Source organism: Lutjanus erythropterus, chromosome 5, assembly GCF_056507025.1.
Source record: "Lutjanus erythropterus isolate fLutEry1 chromosome 5, fLutEry1.hap2, whole genome shotgun sequence".
Classification (NCBI taxonomy): domain Eukaryota; kingdom Metazoa; phylum Chordata; class Actinopteri; order Lutjaniformes; family Lutjanidae; genus Lutjanus; species Lutjanus erythropterus.
In genome coordinates, this window is record NC_139321.1 from 8,269,528 (window position 1) to 8,294,864 (window position 25,337).

Below are 25,337 nucleotides of genomic sequence, written 5' to 3' on the forward strand. Positions count from 1 at the left end.
TGTAAAAGGAGGAGCCCCAGATTTCTGTAGGTCTATATTATCAGCCTCTATCCAGTGAATTAATCCTCAGACGGAGTGAGACAGAGTGAAAATGTTGTTCTTGGGAGTAAACACAGGGGTTATATTGAGGTGAACGGAAGGGATGTGTTTGCGCAGAGTTGTGTGTTTGCTTTGTGTGTGTCTTCTTCCTCTCAGTGTGTCCGCGCCAACATGCTCTTGCCATGTTTTTCCGAGCTCCTTTCCCTTACCTCTCTCACCTGCGAAGTGGAGGAGGATGATTACATACCAAGAGGTCAACTTTATCTCCATGGAGATCCCCGAAGGAACACGGATACAAGAAATACGCTCAGAATATCTCTCCATTACCTGCAGCGGCAGCCTGCGAGAGAGGAGATAGATAGCAGAAACATAGAGACGATGAGATGTAACCAGCTAGCTGTGAGAATTGCCCCATAAAGCAGCGTTTTCAGATGAATCTCAGCTGATTCAACCTAATGATCTGAGGAACACACATCCCAGTCCTGCGCTTTGTCGGCTTCAAAACAAATCAAATCTCAACCCGTGACACGCGTTCTCTTTTGCTCCAAATCCGCCTTTTTCTGTGTTGGATTGCGTGGTGTAGGGTTCCTCTTAGTGCTTTCACAAGGGCCAGATTCAATTAATGTGGCTGTGAGTTAAGTGGGCCCTCAGGGGTTAAGGTCTGTCATGTCAGATGGATCTGTTTGTGTGGAGGAACAGGAGAATCCCACACTCCACTAGTCTTGTGGAGGGGAAAGAGATGCCTCGGAGCCCATCTCAGTATTCCCTTCACAAGCCTATTTGGCTCGGAGGAATTTGATCTTAGAACCTTCAAGTCTCATATAAGGAGATCTCAGAACCTCCCTTCTCCCATCGGGTTAAGACTCACAACCTCGTCTGAGGCTGCGAGTCAGGATTTCATGTCCTTATTCTGTTTAAGAGCTCTTCAGCGTGGCATGTTCCCTTAAAGTCCAGGGAATCCGCTAAGTGCGCACAGAGCAGCAGCTGTAAATGATTTCTCATGGATGTAGCATATATGTTTATATAAATCTGCATTGTGTTTAATATTTCAGCATCACTTTGGTAATGCCTAAAATATTATGACACGCTGACAGGGTGAATCCATGTTGCTTTCATTATAATGTTTTCATAGAGACAGTGCGCGCCGCCTCTTGTAAATTAAATGGAGTGTGATGTAACAGCGAGCGAAAAACAGCTACGTTATCGTCTAAGACCAGGCTAATTGATGAGTGCTTGTCTGCAGGATTTCAGAGATGACTTGTTTGTGACCCCCCCCGTATGACATGCCGATCTTCTTGCTCTCAAAACAGCGCCAGCGGCAGCCATCTGAGTAAAACGCCTGTCACACAGCTAGACGGAGACACCAGTGAAATACCAAGGGGCAGACACCCACACGTTTTCTGTAGGATTTGGGGAGGAGAGCACAGCCGTCTTCGCAGAAAAAAAACACAAAACAATTGTTTCCACCTGCTGCACTGTGTACATTGTACAGTTTCCAAACTAAATTGTGCACCTGGCCCCTCTGTATTTTATTGTACAATAACTTGTCGAGAAACAAAGTCTAGCAGTGACTCAGCAGCTACTGCACTTGTAGCTGTTTTATAGATTTAGATAGATAAATGGATCTGAGGGATAAATAACTGTATGATGCAACAATTAAACATCCTACAATAGCATTTGGTGTGGTGGGTGGTTTGGCTGAAGCGCCAAAGATGTGCCCTTTTTTTCTCTCTATTGATTTGCATCTAAAGCCTCTGTCCACATAACGTTTGTTTTTGTGTTTTTTTTCCCTGAGCATTAGTGTCCTTTTTCAATTGTCCCCATGAGGAGAGAGCATCTGTGGCAGCCTGGAGAAAAGGCGTTGTGCCCTGCATCTTTTTTTTTTTCAGAGTACTCAGCCTTTTGTGCCGTTGCTCCAAGTGTTTCAAGTTGAACATCTCTGAACTTTTCAGAGAGGTGCCGGTGTCGTCACTGCCACTTTTCTTGGTCTTGTATTCTTTTTTTAAATGTGCACTAGAGAGTCGAGACTCAACCCATGTCCGTGCAGAGGCCCAGAGAGAAAGAGGATTTTAACTGTTTGTGTTCTGATCTCAATACTTTGGTTGCTGGTAAGTGAATCTGTGTGGTTTGAAGTTAAGTTTCCCTCCTGTGTTGTGTTTGTACTTTCAGGTATCTGAAAGTACTGCTACATAATAAAAGCTTTTAGAGAACAAAATATTGGGGGACTTTTATTGTGAAGAAATACAGGAAATGAATGTGTATAACCAGCATCGTACAGTCAAGATGAGTCCGTATGAAAACATACCTTCAAGTTGGTAGCCCAGATAGGTCAACTAAGTCTAAAAATGAAAGCTAACGCTGAATCTAATTTCATACACTAGACTCAAATCCCAGTTTCCTAGGAAAGGATTCAATCCCTGCTCTGTCCTGTGCTTAACCCATTTATCCACAGCAACCTTTCATCACAGCATCGCAGAGAATTTGTTGCTCTTCATAGCTAAATTAAGGGAGTTGGGTGTAAATAGCTGTAAACCGCTGCCTTGTGCCTGTTCTTACAGTCTGGTGCAAACAGACAAAATATAAAGCTGTGCAAATCAATATTTTTATACTACCAGTGGATCAGATTACTGTGGAAGAGAGTCAGCTGTGTCAAACCCGCTGAGTTATGATCTAAATCTGCATTTCTTACACAGTGCATTTTAGCATTTTTCAGCTCATTGTTTTGGTCTTAAATCAACTTTACTGTTTTGGTTTACTCTCATTGCTCTCATCGAAATAGCTTCAAACAGCAGGAGGCCACCGTTTTGAACAACAACAAAAAAAAAATCTTTCATTAACCCACATTTAGTGACTAGCTTGGTGCACATACTGTAATGGAGGAATTAGCGGCTAAAAAGCCAGATGGTACTCGCAGGAGTTGGTGGAGAGAAAAACAGATCAAGGATGAATATTTTACTTAAACACAACTTCAGATGAGTGCTGAGGTTGGTCTGTCTCTGATGGATGGATAAATAGGTGACTGTTTGCTAACAGGTTCACCGTGTCAGCTTTTTTCGGTGATGGTATGTTAATGTAGGCCACAAGAATCAATGAATGCAGGATCATTTGATGCTGTAGCTATGTGTAGTATTAACGGTTTATAGTATATATTGTTTAAATGCTTTTTTTATTGTGTATGCATTGTTAGTCACATACTTACAAACATAAATTAAACACTCATTATGTAAGTCCTGCCTCTAGGGGTCTCTCTCACATCAAAACAATAACAAAAGACATAGTTCATTAATGTTGTGAAGCAGCGTGGGATCATGGGAGTTGTTTTCATTGATATGTGGCCAATTAAAAAATGACAGGGCCAGACACAAAATAAAATTTCTAAGCAGCTCTTAATTTTCCCAGAATGATTTTTTAAAGGCAGCATTTATACTGTAAATTTAGAGGATTTTATGAATCACAATATGAACAAAACAGAAAAATCTTTCTGTACTTTTCCTACTTTTTTGTTCTTACCATCAACTTTCAGCTTTAAACTGAGTAAAGTAAGTTTTACAGTATGGTGCCTTTTTCCAAATAAAGAGAACACAAAAAACACAAATAAATGCATTTGTTAAACTACAAAAGTTATTAAAAGAAAATTTTATAGTGCATTCATTAACAAAATGTTTTTCTAAACATTTTTTACTCACTCTAATGTGCAGAGACGCACACACCTGGACCTCAACACGGCTTTATAGGTCTCCTCTGGGTTCGGCAAAAGCAAAAAAAATACACACAGTTCATCACAGTTCGCCAGTTTAGACCAGTAATACATGATTCTGTTCATAAGTTTACTTTATCACTTGATGGTCAGTCTTTTCCTCAGTGTGGTGGAGATACACAGAAATACACACCTCAGCGGTCCCCCATTTTTTCCTGATACAGCCACTTCCACGTCTCTAGCGTCTTAATGAGCACTCAGCGCTCTCGCACAATCTCTCGAACTTACGCTGCTCTTAAAGTGACATTGCCCTTCAGCAAGATGAACTTGTTGCTCTTCGCGTGACAGTGTTTCACAGAAAGAAACACCTTTTACTCTAATAGTTTAACAGGTGGATCATTTAACACTATTTAAAAAGTTTAAAAACACTCTGTACCCCTTGTTCACCTGGCAACGGTTAAAAAAAAAAAACCCATTGCAGATGAGAATCTATCTGACACGACTCAGAAACGTGTTCACAGAGGAGGTAATATTAAAGTTTTATTCATGACAAGTTTAGTTAATCGCTGACTTCCTTCATCTGTAAAACACTTTGTGACTCATGTCTGTGAAAAGTGCTGCACAAATACACTTCTTCTTCTTCTTCTTCTTCTTCTTCTTCTTCTTCTTCTTCCTCCTTTGACACATCCTGTGTTTTCCAGGAGCTTATAGCGACTAGCAGCTAGTAAGAAATACACCATTACCTCAAATAATTTATGGATTTCTCTGCATTTGACCATTGTTGGAAACTTTTGGGATAATATAAGCTGACAGCTCACCAAAATATGTAACATAGGTCTTAACATATTATAGCTTTAACTTCTCATTATTTGCCATTGAAATGCGCTGAATTACCTACATCCTCTGTATATCTTAAAAATAAATCTCTAATTTTTTAAACAAAAGCAGCAGAAATTCTGCTCTGAACCTAAGCCCAAACCTCTGTCAATCAACCAGTAAAAATAGTAATTTTAAAATCAACACAACCGATAATTTTTATATTTTTTTTTCTGTTTTTAAACAGAAGCTTGAAGCAGTGTCACACCACCCTCACCTGCATTTCCATTTTGGTAATCCTTAAAATAGCAAATCTGACAAGCACCATACCGCACTTGCAGGGAGGCGCCCCTTCACCTCGACGTCTCTGTCAGTGTCTTTCCACCAAATTGGCCCTGGTTCTATAACTGGTTCTATCTGGGATTCTTGGAACTTCGGTAGAACCAGCTCATGATTCTGCCAGTTTTAAATAACTGTAATCCAAAATAAGCCATCCAAAGGAAGTCAAGCAAGATTTGATGGAGCTTTTGTGTTCTTTTATTATAAATATTTGTCTGTTTGCATCCAGGTGAGAATAGGCACACGGCAACTATTCAGCTACTCACATTCAATCACCTTAGTTTAGCTATAAAGAAAAATTCTCTGTGAATAAGAGGTTGGATGTTGTGGTGGATGAATGGGTTATCAGCACAGGACTCTCTCATGGGAGGGTGGGATTTGAGTCGGGTTTGAAATTAGGTGTTAACTTTAATTTTTAGACTCAGATGGTATTATTTTCAGTTTTCAGTTGCAGCTTAGTTAGGTTTAAGAAATCGGTTGAGAAATAGTGTTGCTGACTACCTGGGCGTTTGTATCTACCATGCAAAGCTATGTAAGCCTGGGTGGCTACCGGGTGCAAATAGCCACACTGGCTATTGTCCCTGGGTGCAAATAGCATCTGCCCTTTTATCCAAAAACTGAGTATGGCCCATTATCTCATGATCTATTTCTATCTATCAACTATTTTCTTTCCAACCTGTAGAATATAACACGCCCACTGATGTTGTCACTGTTCACACCTCAAGTCAAGGAAACCTGCTATTTTTTAGTTCCAGCTGGGAACCAAATATTTTGTTAGGCTCAAAAGCAATTTATTTTTGGTCAAAATGTTTTTTAGCGGTTCAGAATTTGGTGCCTGAAGCGGAATGAAACCCTTTTCATGATGGTGGGAACATGGTTGTCTGCGGGGCCCTCCAAAACTCCCCACTAACCAATTAATTGAAGTGTTGGATATAGTAATGATATGGAAGGATAAATCTAGCCTCATTAACACTCTTCTCTCTGTGAGTTTCCTTCGCTACATTTCACACACACATACAAAAAGACACACTATCATGAATATGCGTAAATATTCACACATTATTCACTTTTCAAGGACTGAGTGTGGAAGATTTTGATGCTTCGGTTTTGTAGCCAACAATGAAAACTAAAGAAATACTTATTCCAGCGTATGTGTTCATGCTCGCTGTGAGTCTTAGGTTGGGGTGTTGGGGGATGGGAGATGGTTGAGTCATAAAATAAGAAAGGATACCCTCTCTGGCATTGAGTTTCTCTATCATCTTTCTTTCTCTGCTCTCTCCTCAGTGTTTTATCATGTATTTTTCTGTCCATTTACTCTACCCACAAGGGCAAATCAAGGCAAGGCCGCTCACTTATTGAATTAACAGCTATCGGGAAGCATTAGGCAGAGGTCCCCTGCCTGATTTTCCACTCAATGCTGTGGCAAATAGGGACAACACACAGAGACAGAGGCTACGGCTTGTGGTCTGCTCTGTTGGTCAAATCAAGCTAGTCAGGAAGCCAGGAACGGGAGGATAGCCACAGAAAAAAGGTCAGGGCAGGGGCGGTAATTGGACGCGTAGCCCCCCCACAAAGTGTCATCTCCAGGGTAGGCGCAGTAAGAGATCCAGGGAGCGTCGCCGGCGCCACAGCCGAGCCTCGCAGAAAGGGCACGGATCTGGGCTGAGGACTGCTGGTAACGTCTTATCACAGCCTGGTCTCTTCAGCCTGACTCACAGCCTCCGAGCCTGCCTGAGGACATGGTGAGGCAGCCTTAGCATGGCTGCGCACACACACACAGAGACACACAAACACACTGTACTGGTACAGGGCAAGGCCTCATCTTTGGTTGAGTCTCATAAAGCCCTGTCACCATAGCAACTACTACCTCATTAGAAAGTCACTGGTGGTGGCCAGTGCCCATGCACTTTCCTTCTTTGTCTCTTTTATTCTGCCTTTGAGTCTTTAGTTTTTTTTCTGTCTCCATAATTACAGCTCAAATGGTATTTTTCTTCAAATAGGTTTGTTTCATGTAGTGATAAATAATAACTATTGAGACCACTTATTGTGGGAAGTGAAAATGAAAAAGACATAGGTAATGTTGTAACCTGAAACGCTATTATGATCAACCGTTGCATTAATAAATCCATGTTTACCTTACCTAACCTGACACGTTTCTCATCATGAATTCCAAACGTCGTAGAACATGTTAACAACAAAAACAGCTATTATCTGCACCCCTCAATTTAAAATTTATGTTTTTCTTTTCATTTTTCTTTCTAAACCGGGTTCCTATTAGTAAAGCAATTTTGGGTGATTTGAGGTGGGTGTCATTCTGACAATGTATGTTCGGCACAATGGTATAATAAAGGCATCACGAAAGAGGTGGACCACATGATTTGTAATCTGCATTTTATCAGCCAATTTTGTCTTGTCCCTGTGCACCCTGCCACCTGTAGCAGTGCCTCTTGTGCTTTCCAGCCAACAGAATTGGCAGCGCCGGGAAGCCGGTGAGGGATCACGTTCTTGTCACTATACGGCAGAATTATTTCTGTCTGCTACAGTATCCTTTTTGACCGCACCACTAGGAGGTGCCAAAATCAGATGGAACTTCAAAGGTGTATAGATGCAGCCACCTAGAATTTCCCACTGCTCCCATACAGATCTACCCTTGGCTGTAATGTCAACCCCCCTACAAGCCCCGTCTTGTGATGTCCCTAAGAACCATGTGTGGAGACCGGTTGCAATGCTTCGTCTGTCCACCAGGAGGAGCAGTGATTACAAAGCTGGAACAATTTGCTGCCGTCAGACTGCTGCTGTTCCACCATTTTACTTGAAATTTGCCAGACACTGCTGGACATTTTCATTGATCCAGTGTGCCTGAAATCATCTGTTGATGTTGATGTTCACAAGAGAGTTCATTCCCACACACTGCATACTGTAAACAAGGTGCTTCTTATTTTTATTACGTTTAAACTTTATTTTTAACTAACATAAAAGTCAGCGGCACTAATTCGTGCACTCATATCAGCAGTGACACACTGGGACACAATGTTTTTAACACATAGAAAGACGGATCTTATTTCATTATCTTTGCTGAATTTACAATAGCATAGAAATAATTACAGCATTTAACATAAAGTTTCCCTTAACTCATCCCTGGGGTCTCCCTGAGCAATAAAGAGTTTATTGCTGTTACTGTTTAACGTTGGAAGTGCCAAAACTGCTAAAATGACCATAAGCATCATTTTGACCTTTGACTTACAAACTCTTTTATCCCACATGATAAATACCAGACTTAGAGATTAATGCATTTATTCTGATAATTTATCTTTTTAGAAATGAAATGTGAAAATGTAAATTCTTGTCAGTTTTATTTATATAGTATAGCATCACATGTAGTGAACCATAATGACTGCATATATTCACAGCTGTATTTTTCTGTAGGATAATAAACATCAGTGATCCGAGCTACAGTAGAATGTATTTTATAAGATTATAAACATGTTTTAATATTAATAATAACACATTTCCACCTAGAACATCACAAAAAATAATCATAGCCTCATTAAGAAAGGCTTGAGTACAAAAGTAAAACCAAAAACATTGGTTAAACATTGCTATTTGTAATAAGTAAGGATACATTCAAAATTTGAGAGCTTTAACACAAATTCAGTGTTGTACTATTTTCATGTGCAAGATTAGCCCATTTCTAAAAGACATCCAAATAAAATTAAAATCACATCAAACAACTGTCTCTGGTCTCCCCTACTTTACTTTTCATTCTGTCTGATTGATTCATTTCCTGCTGCACCTACATCACCGTAGGTGCGTTACTGACCAACACTGAATTTATATGTTGTTTGTTGGAAAAAAATGACAACAAAAAAGTCCACTAAAAATAATTTTACTGGCAAACAGCTACAGTTTCACATGTGACAGGTGTCGCTTTCCCCCAAACATCTCAGAAAATGTAACTTGGATTAAATGAAGATCTATAAGAGAACCCGTCCATCCACTATCTATGACTGCTTTTCCTTTGAAGGGTCGCGAGGAGCTGGAGGTGATCTCAGCTGACTCGAGGCGAGATGTTCAGTAAACCCTGGACAGATCGCAAGTTTATTACAGGACGGACACATGGAGACAAGCAACCAATCGCACTCATATTCAGGACAGTTTAGAGTCAGCAGTTAACCTAACCTGCATGTCTTTGGGTTTTAAGACCATTTCTATAAGCCACCGACCGATCAGATCATAAGTTTAAAGACTTCTGGTGGGGAAAGCTTGCTGCCGTGGACAGCTACATGCATAACCCAACTTGCTAGCTAGCCAGCAAGCACAGCAGATAATATCACCTTTGCTTTGTTTTTTTCTATCACCACTAACACCACCAACCGGGAAGGAGCCACAGCCATCTAACCCGCGTGCCTGAAGCTGTGCCATCACAGCAGGCCCAGTCGTTGGTGTGTTTCGTTTCCAGCAATACTGTGTGTGATGCTCAAACCCAAACCTTCTTACTGTGAGGTGACAGCGCTAACCACTGCACCACAGTGCTGGTATAAGAAAAGAAGGCTATAAAACGATGTTCGCGTTGCGTTTTATAACAGCACTGATTGATTTCTATATGGAAATTCCAACAAAACGGGTCAGCCTGTGATGCATTAAGTCATAACAGAGCTGGTAAATCTGCGCTGCACTTAGATCCAGGACAAAATCATCTTGGGATCACAGCTACATGCAGTAATTTTAAACTGAATGAAGAGTACACACCATTTCGTGCGCTGATCAAGTGTTCCTTAGAAAGCGCTCTGTGAATATGGCTTCCTAGATCTGCACGCATGGGAAATACAATTCAAAAGCTCATTAACCATGTAATATTCAAGGTTTTTACTTGTACTGATACAGACACATAAGATATCTATAGGGTTTTACTTGTGTATACTGTATCATCAGAGGCAGCAGACGCTGCGGTAGTGCCTCAGTGTACATATAGAGTGACTGTAATTGCATAAACCTTCTTTGTCTCCCAAGACATGGGTGTTTCACTTAGTTCTTGGTCTTTTATCTATTTATGCATCAAATCAAAAGGGACAGTGAGCCACATTTAGGGAGTGGAAAGTGTATCCTGAAGAATTTAATAAGAAAAGAGATCTTGATGGATTACAGACCTTCTCCACATCTGAGACATTTTCAGAATGATAAATCACAAAGGCCTTTCATTCTCCCTCTTTCTTTCTCTTTTCCTGTCTCCCTCTCCCTCCTTCTCTGCCGCCTCTCCTTCTCATCTCATGAGCCTTGGCTTTCAATTGTAAGAGATTACAGGAGCATAGCCGGACTGTGGCCCGTCGAGGATCTTTTATTAATATTTATATGCATATGAAACAAGCCAATTCTAAGCTGTCGGTGAGCAGCTGAACCCTGTGGCCCCATTGTGTGTATATATATATATAAATATATATTTATATATACGTATATATGCAGGAACCAGTGTGTGTGGCGGTTTCGTGAATATACAGTATGTGTGTGTGCAGTACAGTACCTGTGTGTGTGTGTGTGCGTGTGTGTGTGCACGTGAATGTGTTCCATTTTGGCTCTAACCGCTTAACCCTGCGCTGTCCCAGACCACCTGAGCCACCAGTTATGTATCAGAGACCACGAGTGGTGTTTCCCCACCAGGATTTGATCGTTAGCAGGACTTCTGGCTCTCTGTCTTCAAGGTTAAACAGGACTCTAAGGTCGGTTGGAGCGGGGTGGTGGGGGGTGTTAGCGGTGGGGGCTCTAAATCTGCAAACAAGTGTGGAGCCTGGCAGTCAAGGCTATCGAGGAGCTGATATCCCGCCGGTGGAAGAAGCAGAAGGAGACTAATCCTTCATACATAATAGATAACCAAATCCTCTAAAACACAGAGACGCTAGCTGCCTGCACCACGGAGGCCCTGCCACTGCTAACAGATCAGACATCAGGCATCCCCCTCCTCGCCACCTTCATTAATACTCAATTACAACAGGGCTCCTCCAGCCCGACACCATTGTCTCCTCCTGAAAAGCTGGCCTTTGTCGGGAGAGCAGGTATTCCCAGCCCCCGCCGTACACAGAGATAATGCAGTATAATATCTTTGTCGCTGGAGTTAAGTGGAGAGAGGAGCCCATCTTCAGAATAACCACTTTGCATTTGTCTGTCATACAGCCGCAATCAGAACCGGAAGGCGATGAACAGATCTTAGGGAACTTGGTGTTTATGCTCGCAGCGCACTGGAGTGGTTGTATCATAGAATGAGAATAAACATAAACAGCATTTCATTTGCTCCATGGACACTCCGGAGTCTGCGCCACCGCCGCACAGCACATTCATTTCGAGCCAAGGAGAGGCTCCACGCGCTCTAAGTGTTTCTCTTTCAGTGATACTGTCTGCGAGCGTTATGAAAGTTGACACATGCATGAGGGCCTTTTGATCAAGTGACAGTACATTTTAGCAGTAACGTCTTTGTGGTGCTGTTTAGCACTTATTTATAGTGACAACTTTTACAGTTGATGTTTATTCATAAACTTGCATATTTAATCTTTAAACTATAATGTTTATTCATCATTCTGTTTTACAAATAACTTTTCATTAAGGTCTTTTTTACATCTTGCACAATTGTATACTTCATATTGCGTTTGAAAAACTGCATCCTTACATTTTGATTGAGTCATGTTTCATTTGCATTTTCCATTATAGTTGTACAAGGACATTCTGCATCGACTTAATACTCTGCGCTATGATAATGATTATAATAAACACATGTATTCAGGATATAATAAAGGAAATGCAGCTCAAGTGCTTCACATAAAGATTTTCAAGACTGTTCACCTTCAGTCTAACGTATGTTTGCATCTTGCACATCTTGAACTATACAGTGAAGGTCACCAATATATCTCTTTCTCTATTTTCTGTAAAACAAAATTTTAATCTTTCATTTTAAAGGGGCTTGTTCACCTCCAAATTACTGTTTAATATACATATTTTAATAAAATGTTGTCTGAGATTACATCTGAAAATAGATATTAAAATGAATCAAACAAATTATTAGCAAAGATAGATTTGCCAGTTCAGTTTACACAACAAATACACAGCCTACAAACAGCTACCCATGTGAGCAACCTAACCTACTAAATCAGTGTGCGGCACTTATCCATAATGGTGAACTAGTTAGGAATGCATTAGTGAAACAGCTAGAAACTAGCTATATTATTATTTTCAAGTGTACAGACACTCTTGTGGGGTACGATGGATTTTTTTGAGACTCACCGTCCACCTCAGAAGCTGCCTGTTAAAGTGTAGAGAGTGAAGCTAATGTAGCTAACATAAGCCATGCTATAACTGCTGCTGACTTAGCAGTTTTGTGTAACTGTAAATGAAAGAAATATTTAATGAAACATATGTAGTAGGTGGTCATGATAAGGGAGATCAGGGGTTCAGTGGCCTGAAAAACATAGAAGACGCTGATCTGCATTGTTTTAGTGTGAGTTGCTAAGATTTGGAAATATCGGCTGTAAAGATGTCTGCCCTCTCTCGAATATCCTGGATCTAGATGGCGCTCAGCTTGTGGTGCTCAAAGCGCCAAAAGGACACGTCTGAAAAACCTGACAGCAATGTCTCTTTCCAGAAATTGCACCATTTCCACCAACCATTATTACCACTTCCAGAAGGAAGTGTGCAGCAGCTCACGGATAACAGGCTACGGCTCAGCCCAGGAGGACGCCATTAACGTTAACACACCTCGCTGATGAGTAGATGCACGCCACCCTCTGCATGGTGATATGGTTGGGTGGTGAAGTTACAGAAAGAAAATAACTCCTACATGAAACTGCTCACAACAACTTGTCTATTGTCAGTACATACAGAACACACGAGGAAATGAACCTGTCCTGCCCTTAGTGCCTGCCAGAGTCCACGAACATACTGCTCGGTTTAATCGTTATAAACATCCTTTTAAAATTTAATTGATGATTTCTTATAACTCAACAGACTCTAACACGTTCTGCGAGCATTCTGCATCAATTTTACCTCTAATAAGTGTGAAACGGACAAACAAAAACAGATGTTCCAGCTCAGAATGGAAATTTCAAAGTTAAGCGTGTTGTCAGTTTGCAAGTTTCCTTAATCTCTGATGACATATCATGGCTGTGTTGTGATTTAGTACAGTAAATACATTACATATTTCTGCATTAAGTATTTTGAAAGCCCTAAGAGGCTGTTTGATTTCACAAAGCGACAGATCCTGAGGGCACTGACATGACTTGACTTGTTTGGAGCTTTTACCGTCAAGTACACTCATGCCGCGCCGTTGTATAAAAAAGTACCAGCAAAAAAACTAACAATAATAACCCAGAGGTCTGCAAAATCGCCCGAGATGCTGTCACATCTGAAGGCAATTTCTTTCTTTCTTTTGTAAAAGACCAATCAAGCAGATTTTGATGGTTTGAAGGGAGTGTTTTTCAGGTTCACATTTAAACTTGGCAATAATAAAAAATAATAAGAATAATAATAATGTCTGAATAATTGTAGACTTGTGATGTGTCTGTGAAAACCCATACATGTTTTTCCACTTTTTCATTTCTAAAATCTACATTCCCCTTTTTTCCATTGAGTGCACTTTCTATTGAACCATTATAAAGTCATAAAATGCTTCCTCTCCTGGGTTTTTGTCGCCATTCCTAACATTTGTAGCTGGGAAAGCACTACGCTGAGTGGAAGATGTCGCTAACAATACTTCCTGACGTAGAATTAGTCACTTAGGAATAGAGTACCGCTGCTGTTGTTCCAATTAGCAAGTCCCTGCATGACTTGCTTCCTTCTCCTCTCATCCACTCTTTGCAACCCTTTACATTACCCCATCCATCCCCATTATGCTCAATTTCTTCCTCTCTCTTCTTCTCTTTCTCCCTCTTTATTTCCAAAACTTCAGCCTCCTCGCTGCCTTTGGGGCTTCGAGATTTTTTCAGACAGAAATAACCAAGCAGGTAAAGTTCCCTCTCCGCCTCAGAGAATGAGAAACCGAAAAGCCCTTTTTTTTCCTCTTTTTTTTTTCCTCCCCTCTTCTACTTTTTCTTCACTGCATCTATCTTTCTCTTTGTCTGGGCAGGGCTCCCCAGGCAGCGGGGTCCCTGTAGGCTCCTGGTGTGATCTGTGGGTGTTTAGCTGTTAATCTGTCAGACTAATTCTATGGACAAACACTGCTGCGATGTATAATTCCCAATCCGCGAGGAGAAAGGACGTGGGGGCCATAGGCCAGCCTGGAGACTGATGAGCCACACTAGCATAATTAAGGCCAGCACCTCCCTCGGGACGAGTCTGCACGTCCTTCTCTCTTTCTCCATCTATCTATCTACACTATCTATCTATCTGTGTCCTTTATATCTCTGGCTTCTCCTTGTTTTTTATCTTCCTCGCCATTTTATTGTGTCTCTGGTGGCGGTGAATGAAAATCCCTTTTTTTTTCTGCGTCTTATATTGCAAATAATGGGAGGGAAAGAGAAAGGAGACATATAAGCTGGGGAGAAGTGCCTGGTCTATTAAGTGTGCAATAGTATTTGTGTTTAGTTGTTTGAAATTCATCATTCATCATTCAAGGTATCAAGGGATATTTATTGCTCCCCACCTCACCACTAAACTAACTGCATGTTTAATTGTTTCTTTTACACAATGATGAAGATTTTTTTTAGCGACCCTGAGCTGGCTAAGACCACTTCTTTCCACACAATGGCTGTCAATTCCCCATTTAATTTCGAGCCAGAGAAGGATTAGTGGGGAGGTGGAAACCAAATAACTGCAGCTGCCTATCATTATTTTACTTTTATGGTAAAATCTTTACAAATTTTGCAAGAAGAACATGACTGTGTTTTTTTTTTTTTTTTTACGTGTTTTCTTTGTGCTATTGATTTTAAATAATCCATAATTTATTTAAAGGATTAATGTGTAGGATTTAGTGGCATCTAGCAGTGAAGCTGCAGGTAAACACGTCATCTGATTCTTCCAACCCTGCAGGAGTCGCAAAAAATTTGTGCAAAACGAAAAGCTGTGCAGAGACGGGGCACAGCGCATCTTACTCTGAAAACCACGCCCACTGGAGGGGAAAACAATCGGTGGCACAATATGCAAGCTCGCTACCTAAAAAGATTAGATTTTAGGATGTCAAAAGACACTCTGCTGACAAACTCAATATTGCCTGTAAATCTCAGTGTTCCTTCTCCAGTGGCGGATTAAGATGGTCATGAGCCCCTGTAGGCTACTCTTTGTGCGGGGCTCCCCTTACTCATCATGCTTTACGAGAAAAAAAGTGATTCAGTTCCATGTGTAAGAGCTTGTTAGGAATATTACTTGGCCCACACACACACACTCACTGAGGCAGCCTTTTCTGTAAACAAGCAAGGTAGTAGCAGATTTTAGTTTTCTATGTGAAAGCCAAATTGACCTCATGAACCATTTTTTTTTCTGAAGTAAATTTAAATAATGTAAAATATTCTGACCAGTCCAGGGCCTTTGCACATGTGGGACCCCTGGGCCGCAGCTTAGGCCAGCTTATACATTAATCCCATTCATCCTGCTGATGCCTCACATTTGTAACTACTTTTGTCTTCTTAAAGGCTCAGTTTTTTTTTTTCAATTCGGCAGCTTATAAAAACTTTGTCGTACCACGGCCAAACGGCCAGTGCTGTGGCTGCCTTGGAGTGTGGCCATAATGCCCCTCTTACCCACATGGCCAGTTAGGCATGCCCTGTTTTGCACTGGCTGACATTCCCTTAAAAGAAAGTAAATGACTTCCTCATATAAAACTGTCACCCAGGACACAGACCAGCCATGTAGCCCATGTGAGCGTCGCAGCTCACGGACAGAAGCGCTCATCTCATCTGTTTTTTCCTGCATGACGTGCGGTTCCTAAAGAGCGAAAAAGATCTGGTGATAGTCATGTCAACATGATACGGTAGACATGACGTGGTTCACTACAGTCTATGTCTGCACAATATGTCACAGACATGAAAAAACATACAATGCACAAATATTGTTTTGCCTTCATACAATGTAATCATCACTTATTGTTCATTTTACAGCACACTAATAAGAGCTTACAAGCTGTACTTTATATCAAATTAGACAAAAACTAGAAATAATACATTCTCATTCTATATTCTTGTTAATTAAACACTAATTACCCCCTATTGAGGGTCTAACAGTGGAAAATAACACACATTAGTTTACAGTTTACAGTTTTGTTCTAATGTGTCCCTAATTACCTCTAATAAAATCTAATGAAGCCTTAACAACAATTAATAAATATACAATGGGTTCCTAGGCTAATCAGGTTGGTCTATAGGGTGAGGTTGTGGTTGTTTAGAATAAAAAATAATATTTCTAGGTTTTGTCTAATTTGATACACTATACAGCTTGTTAGCACTTATAAGGGTAAAGTTGTGTGTGTTCACTGTCTAATAAAGAATATATTATTTCTAGTTTTGGTCTAATTTGATACAAATGACAAGTTGTTAGCTCTTTTTAAGATAATGTGTTTTTTAACTGTCTAATAAAGAATATACTATTTCCTGTGTTTGTCTAATCTGATACAAATTGTCTTATTAGTGTACTGTAAAATAAAGTGCAACTCTTATTGGTTTTGGCTTTGGCGCCCTACATTTTGCTCACAATGGCCCAATAAAATTGTGTTTATACAAAAATTCTGGAGCCTATCCCAGCTGACGTTGGGCGAGAGGCGGGGTACACCCACCAGTTCATCCCAGGGCTCACGCGTAGAGACAAACAACCACTCACCCTCACATTCACACCTACGGGCAATTTAGAGTTGTCAGTTAAATTATTATGCTGCATGTCTTCGGACTGTGGGAGGAAGCCGGAGCACCCGGACAGAACCGATGCGGACACGAGGAGAACATGCAGAAAGGTCCTGTCCCTGCCACAAACTCCCCAGCCGGCTGGGAGGTTTGAGCTCAGAACCTTCTCGCTGTGAGGCGATGGTGCTAACCACTGCGCCACCGTCCCACCTACCTAATAAAAACACATCCATCACATACAACATCTTACACACTAGACCTTTAATATCTTCTTTTTCTTCTATGTTTTAATGCATTCCATCCTAATCATTAAACATTGTGTGACAAAAAATACCTTTAATTGTGAAAAAAAAAAAAAAAAACATGCAACAGCATATGTATAATGCATGTATGTGTGTGTGATCCCTGTGCACAGTGTCTATGTTAAATTAGATATAGAGTTTTGATGTGAAACAAGCATTAAGCACAGTATGGGTACAATCCATGCTGTTATCCTTGTTAAATGTGACCTGTGTTAGCAGTGGGAGCTGTAGCTTTGTTAGCGGAGGCATGTGACAGCTCTGGTAGTGGAAGTGGTTGTTACTGCTGATCTAGCTGTGAAACACAGTGCCATGTCTCCAGGCAAGCTGGAAGATACCATCGCACACACACACACGCACGCACGCACAGCCTAAATAGCGTGGATGGAGAGAGGGATCTCGACAGGAATGAGATTGGAAAATAGACAGTCGTCCTCTTCCTCCCTCACACCTGAGAGTCCCGTAGGCTGTGTATAAGAGCACTTTTCTGTAACTCTCTCCATCAAACTCTCCTCCTCCTCCTTTCCCTCCTTCTCTACTTTCTCCTCTCACTGCAGGCGATTGGTTTGATCTCTGATCCCTGTAGTCCTGCCACTTTCCTCCCTTCCCCTAAACCTGTGAATGCTGTTGTTTTCTCAACCTACATGGATCTGCACTTTCCACACGAAACAAAACAGAGCAGCTCCTGTGACATAAATACACTCGGATACGTTAGCATTATATCTAGCCGCAGCCCTCCGCAAAAATCTCGCCCAACACATTCGGAAGTATTAATAGGATTTGCTGTTTCCTCAGCTTCATAGCGTATACGCACAGACCATTTCCTTTGTTGGCAGGGTTGTCTTGAAGGAGTAATTCCCAGGTGAGATGTAAGGGAGAAAGAAAATGAAAAATAAAGAAGCCGTACAAAGAGATGCCTAAATTTGTGTTGCCTTGAAAACATCCTGTAGCAAATAGCCTTGCCCTACAGCAACCTCTTGGTACGCAGCGAGCTGCACCACACGTTCTTTTTCAAACACAGTGCATCATATTCACAGGATTGAATGAGACAGGTCTAATGTTACTAAATAAAATATTTTTTTAGCCCTAAAATACCCTCACAGTCAGATGGTGAAACAGAAAATATTTTTGGTTCATCCGAGCGTCTGCTTTTGCTTGTCTGGGATTCAGAGCGGTGCAGTCGGGGCAGTGATTGGTGCTGAGACAACCTCCCGAGAAAGAACAGACCTTGTTTCAAAGATCAAACAATCCACCATTTAATTTCATTCTCCAGTATGGACTTTTCAAATGGCTCCCGGGGGACTTGTTTTCTTTGAGAACCTTCAAAAGAAACATGGCGGAAACATGTTCTTTCCATCCACATCGCCGAGCCTTTTTGTCTGCTCTGCCGCTGAAATAAACACAAATAACCGCTCTTCTGTGTAAAAATGCCATTAGTCATTTGGTTGAGCCCCTCCATCTTTGATGGGAAGGCATTATGCTGTAAAAACAGCAGCATGTTTCCAGCCTCAGCCCAGGTTCTCAAGGGGGCAGAGCAGCAGTTGTTGTTGTTTAAGAGCTCCATTCATTCTAGGCTGGCGAAAACACACCAAGGCATATGGCGGCTTGATTTAGTTAGCTTGTAAAATTATTTTAGAAACTACATTTGGATGAAGATAACAAAGTAACCAAGCAATTAAATCGAGTCTGGTCAATTTGAAGCACCTGATAGCATGGATCCAGCTGTGGTGGAACATCTGGAGGAGGGTTCGGCGATCTGTGAGGGGAAAAGCTGCGTATTCGACTCTTCGTTTGAAGAATCACATCGTTAAAATGCTGCCGCTTTGGTGTTTGTGTGCTTTGCTTGAAATGCAGCGTTAAAGGAGAAATCTGTAATATATGTTCTGTAATTTATCATAAAATGAACATGATATGCAGCCAGAGATTAAAGAAACATGCTAAATTGAAAAAATAACAACATCGCTACAGCTGCAGTGTCTGTGCCTGTTGAGATTTCTGCTCCGAGCTGAAATAAAGGTTGCATGTTTTATGTTTGGGCAAAAGCAGAGATATGCGCAATTATTGTCAGGCTTTGCCCCAAGTGGACGCAGTAAATATGACAGGAGAGGTGTAGTGGAGCAGGAAAGTCGGCATAAAGAAGCTGTAGGTTGGATGGATGGTTCAAGAAAGCACAGAAAATTCACCTAGGAGACTTAGGAGTCCAGTGTGCAAAAAGTAAATGCCGCACATGCAAGTGACGCCACTTCTGTCACGTGACATACGTAATGTAGTTACTGTAATCCAAATCATGATTTTTTCCTAATACTAACCAAGTAGTTTTATTGCCTAAACAAAACCAAACTGCAACTGTTTTGCAACATAAACCATGTGTGTAATGTCACATGTCAAGTCATGTCAAGTTACTTTTTACTTATTATTTCTTTAAAAAGTAATAATATTACTTTAGGTAGTACTTGGTATCAAAATTAATTAGTTACATTACTCATTACATTACTTTATTGCTTTTGAACCTTAATGGTGGCCATAGTTGCGCTCCAGAGTTGAACAGCTGATCCAGTGAACTGTTAACACCCAGAGAGGCTTGTTTTCAGCTGTCCAGATGTCAGCTGTGGTGGAAACAAAGCAGCCAAAAAAACCCCCTGAAATTATTGACAATATTTTCACATGTGAAAGTGAATCTCTCTCCCTCTCCCTCATCCTCCATCCTTTATTTAGTTCTTTGGCTAGCAGCTGACGTGACCTGCTGCACATACACATCATCATAAGAGTCTACAGAGGTCAAAAAGTAACTCAGTAACTCAGAATTACTTGGATTCAAAACTGGATTTATTGCGTCTAGTTGTTATGTAGGACTACAGATGGAAATTAGCATCTCACTAAATCTGGTGCAACCATGTTTTCATTTTGTAAATGATCACACTGTCCTTTCAGAAATTAAATAAACTAAACCATCAAACGTACATTAAATAGGATTTAAATTGGTTTAATATACGGCTCCATCTTGCTATCTGGACTGCGGTGCTCATTTTTGGATGTGCAAATTGCTACATATTGCGCCTTTAAGCCCCCTTTCAAAGACACATTTAGAGGTTAACTCAAATAGCTGTGGCATCCGTCAGCTGTGTGAGAAAAAGAAAGTGCTTCTGCCACCTGGCAAATGAAAAGGGCATTTGCTTTCCCTGATCTCACCAGCATGACAACAGCCAGAAATACTGGCGTGCAGCCCTGCTCCGTGGCCAGTATTGACTACTGAGCTGCTGTGAGATTTGATGCTGGACCTGAGTTAACCCTCAGGTCAGGTGCTTCCAAATGTTTTTTTAAGTTTATTTGACTTGAATGAGTCACCGGCCTCACCTTCAGCGCATTTCTCTACCCATCAAATTGGGCTACACCAGCTTAAAAAGAGATATCTCTATTTTTTTTTAAGCAAAAGCGATCCTTGCTGCCCCGCGGTATGAATGCGGGAAAAGGGATGAATGCAATCAATAGATAAGAGAGCAAGTGAAACAAATGGGAGTTAGTAAAAACAAATGGTTTGATTTGAGGCTGTAATCTGTGTGAGTGCTGCACGGGGGCCTAAGAGACAGCAACAACTATTATTAATGGTAAACAGTGAATAAAAAGACCATAATAAGACATGCATGATTAGATAAAGAGGAAAAGGTCACAGCAGGTTGATGCATCTGTCTCATTAGCTGCTTTATTTGTGTCCCTTCGTTTACCCTTCATTAGCCTGCCTGTTTAATCCTCCTTCTTTCTCCATTTCTCCCGGTCTCTCCTTTCATTAGGCCTGCTGCTCTCCATCGCTTCCTCCCTATGTGTTGTTTCGGGGTGTAATGGCTTCCCACAGTGTGTCTGTCTTTCGAAAATGTCACCCCAGTCTCTACACAGCGCACTACTTTTGACATGAGCACTATGTGCAGCAGACAGGGCATAGGGATTAATTTGCCATGTGTGTATACCTCCGCACCAGACAGGGGTAGAGACTGTGACTGAGGCCTGTCTGACAGCAGAGACGGAGCCTTACTCGCTGGATCCCTCACGTCTCCTACTGCACTTGATGTCACAGGCAAGCCGGAGAAAAGGGGAGGTTTTGCGATAGGAGGAGGAGGAGGAGGACGTGTGAATGCAGCCTTGTGGGAACCAGAGAACGGGATGGGCGGGGGAGGGAGAGATATGAGGAGAATATGTGCACGGGGTGAAAATAAGTGAAAGGAGACAGATCCCAGCACTGAGAATTACAGAGAAGTCCGCTTTAGTGGGAGTTATCACTGTAATGCAGCTCAGTGCCAAAAGAGGTCATGTGTGTGCTGCAGATTCATTAGTCTCAGAAGACATTAATATCCTATAATCATTACCAGTTCCAGCAAAGAACATTCTGTATGTGTGAGGCTTTATTAAGCACCGTTCCATAAAGCTCAGGTACAGTCTGAGATTAATGAAACTGTCTCTACACTATCCTGACTCGCAGTTCATTTATGTTCTGAAGAGGGAAAAAAAAAAAAGGTTTCATCAGATGTGACTGTATTTATTGAGGATTTTAATTATAACTGATGCTCCATTTGGCTTCTTCTCATGCTCATTTTCTCTTTCCAGTCCCTCATTATATTCAGTTGTCTGTTTACATTAACACACACCATGCTGCATAGATGTTCCCACAGGTGGGACCGTTGTTTTGCAAGTCACAAATTCTGCCTTTGGTGAAAGTGCTTTCAAAGTTTCTACAACCTGATTTTGGTGCGAGTTACAGAGTTCCTGAATTTAAATTGTTTTTTTATGCAAGGAATACTTCAAACCAGAATGAACTATTTAACCACTGAATGTACATGTGGTGTTTATGAAAACTTCTTATTCACTGTTTGATGTAGTTTGTTTTAAAGGGATAGTTCACCCAAAAATGAAAATGCAGTCATTATCTGCTCACCCTCATACTGATTGAAGGTGGGGTTTAGTTTTTTTTATTCCGCAAAACACTGCTGGTGTTTCACAAGAAAACAGTGTTGCAGAATCTCGCAAACAATGAAAGTGAATGCTGACCAGTTTTCAAATGTAAAAACACAGCAGAATAAAAACATCAAATGCCTCCACACTGCTCGTCTGGTGAAATCCAAGTCTCCTAAAGCTGCAACATGTCAAGTTGATTAAACAAATCTTATTTATGTAATGTTTTTATCCTGAATCTTCACTGTAGATCCTTAGCTTTGATCCACGTTCACATGCACACTGTCTGAACTGTGTGTGTGTGTGTGTGTGCACTGTGACGGTGTGTAAATGGTATGTTGGGGCTTTAGGAGACCTGGATTACGCCAGACGAGCAGTATGGAGGAATTTTAAGTTTTTTCCAGTTGTTTTTTAAGTTTGAAAACTGGCCACCATTCACTTAAATTGTTTGGGAGAGTCTGCAACACTGTTTTCTTGTGAAACTCCAGCAGTGTTTTGTGGACTAACAAAATAAACCCGAGCTTCAGTCCTCATGAGGGTGAGTTTTAACTCCATTCCTCATTGTTGTTGTCCTTTTATGTGAAACTTTTTGTTCTGTTGTCTCAGCCAGGAATTGGAATACTCCTGGTAGAATAAAGTTTTAATAAAATTAATGCAATAAATAAATGAAAACAAGTAAGTCGAAAGTCTTTGGACTCGTGTCAAGTCCAAAGTTAATGCCAGTACTAGTTCAATTTAAAAAGTTCTAAAGTTTGAGTTTCAAGTCCTACACAAGTCATAATGCATTCTTCACCAAATGCCAAATACCCTTTTGTTGTTCTTGTTGATGATGACATAGTTTTTGTGTACAAGCAAAATTATCTTTGGTACCATTTTCCCCAACTGGAGCTCAGGTTGGCAACATTAGTTCTTCATGGTTTTCTCCTGCAACTTGATTGGATTTGTTCGATTGGTTCAGTCCAAAAAGGTCTGGGGAATATTGATTCACTGCGAATGAAAAGTGTTAATGTTACCTGGTTCAGGGGATGAAGTGAAGTAACGCGTGGCAACTTCTTAAGTAACATACTATTTAAAGGAAGAATAAAGACGTCTGTAAATGCATCAGAAAGATAGTTGATTGTTGAGTCTCATTCCCAGGATGTTAAATACAGACATTTTAGGTTTGTAAAGCATCCAGAACACAGTGAAATAATAACAAAATGAGAAAAATCAGGCTGGCATTTTAGGAAAATGTTGCATATTATGCCTTTAATCTTTAGGCTTGGGAGAAGGTAATAAGTATCCAAGTAAAATTAGACTCTTTGGTGTTAAAGTTCCAAGTTTAGTTGCAAGTCTTTTTGTACATTTGTAAAGTGGACTTGAAATTTGTGACTCAAGGCCAAATTACTGGATGTTCCTTTATTGCAGCTTGTTTTCAATAGATGAGTCTTCTGGCATTCTTGTTCACAGAGGCGAAAACTATCTTGAAAGGTTGTAAGGTAATTTGACAGAGGAACAGATAATTACCTTTTTAAAACACAGTTCGCATAGAGATGAAAGTCTAAAAATGTATTTAATAGAATTCCATAAAAATCAGTTTTTGTAAAGAGTCAGTATACTTATTGTACGTTTTCACTCATGTACTTAAAGTATTTGGTCATCGTTTTAATGACCAGAAAGAAGAAATGTAAGGTTCTCCTGGCTTTTTGCTTTGGCGGTGACCCCTATATTCGTGATATTAGCTGGCAGTGTTAGATGTTGATATTCAGCTCATCTATAATTTGAGCAGTTATATTTGAACAGTGATTCAATTTAAAGTGTAGCATCACCACATCTGGACCCATGAGAGAAGGAAAGCTATGGCCAGCTAGACTCCTTTGATAATGCTGGACAAACACAGTGACTGGTTGATTCCACAGCATGTCTGCGCCACGGTTCTGATCCGTCCTCCGCACAGCTGCAAACCCCACCTGCAGCGTTTCAGAAGTATTTCGGCAGCGGAGCTTTTTGCCTGATTATGTTTACTCGCTCAGATTTTGTTGATTAGGTCCTCTTTCCTTGCTCTTTGTGCTTCTACCTGGGATAAGCAGACTATGTGGTTAAATAGTTTCTTCTCTGTCTGTCTTTGTGATCGAGAGTCTGCGCAGAATCTTTTATTTTGAAAATTAACCAGATTCTCCCTGCATTTTCTGTGTCTGACTTCCTGACCGTTCGATCTGCTCTGTGCTAACTAATGCAGCATCTGACAAAAACAGACTTGGCGGATTTTTGAAGCGGAGCGGAGTGGAGAGCCGCTACTGTCGCGCCTTGTGGAATTCAGCCATGAGTGTACATGGGCTGCCTAAAATCACATGACATGTACTGGTCATTAATAACAATAACAGCAAATATAACTACAATTTTTTTTAAAAATGTGTTCTAATTAGTGTAAAAAAATATTTTAAGAAAACACTATAATAAAAAGTGGTAATAAATAATGATCTACTTGTTTAGTTCAGCCAACTTTCAGGGATGTTTGAGGAGATCAGGCTGGTGTGTGGTACTTTCTTGTAACACATGCAGACATCTGCATTTTGCTGGATTTTTATCAGCGGGTGTAAAGTGGCACCACACCATGTCATGTTTCCTTTCTGCCACGTTCTCACAAGTTTGACGTGGAAGTGTGTGAATCAGTTCTCAGGTTTCCACTTCCCCTTGTTACTTGACATGGGCCAGCTAAATAAAAATTCCTGGGCTGTTTAGTGGCGCAAATGTGTATAAAAATATTTGGATGTGATGCTGCCGCTCATGTTTTGTATTTGGAGAATATTAGTTTCCATTTTTGTTTTGTTTTTGTTGTAGAAATCGGAAACCAAATGAGAAGCTTGTGAAAATGTATTGGTTCTGCAGAATTCATCCCTAATGCTAAAATATTCTCTTTTCATGAAAGTTTATAATTCTATTCTATCAACTTCAGTACACAATTCTCAGTATCTATATGTTCAACGTATGAAGCCGAACACAGAGCAATACAAGCTCTTATACATGTGCATCCAAGGTGTTGTGTTTGATCGATGCAGATTGCTGCACTTAGTGTAACAGTAAAGAATGGCACTGGTAACCGTTGTCATGGGTTCAGTGAATAGTAAATACTCAGGAGAAGTTGCACTCCCAGCTCTCTGCTCCACAAAGTGACAGACATTGTGAAGAAATTCTCTATATGGTTGAGCTGCTGTATCCTGACCTTTCCTTGCCAGCGGGGAAGATGGCAATTTACTTCAAGGCTACTGCGAAACCCATCCTGCTCTCTTTCTCCGGATACAAACTTAACCATTGCACACACCGCACCTGATTACAGCATTGTTCATGACAGCCCGCTGCAGCCGCGCCCTCTTAATAAAGTAATGTCTGGAGTGGCTGTGAGAGCCTTGTCTGGGAGGGTAT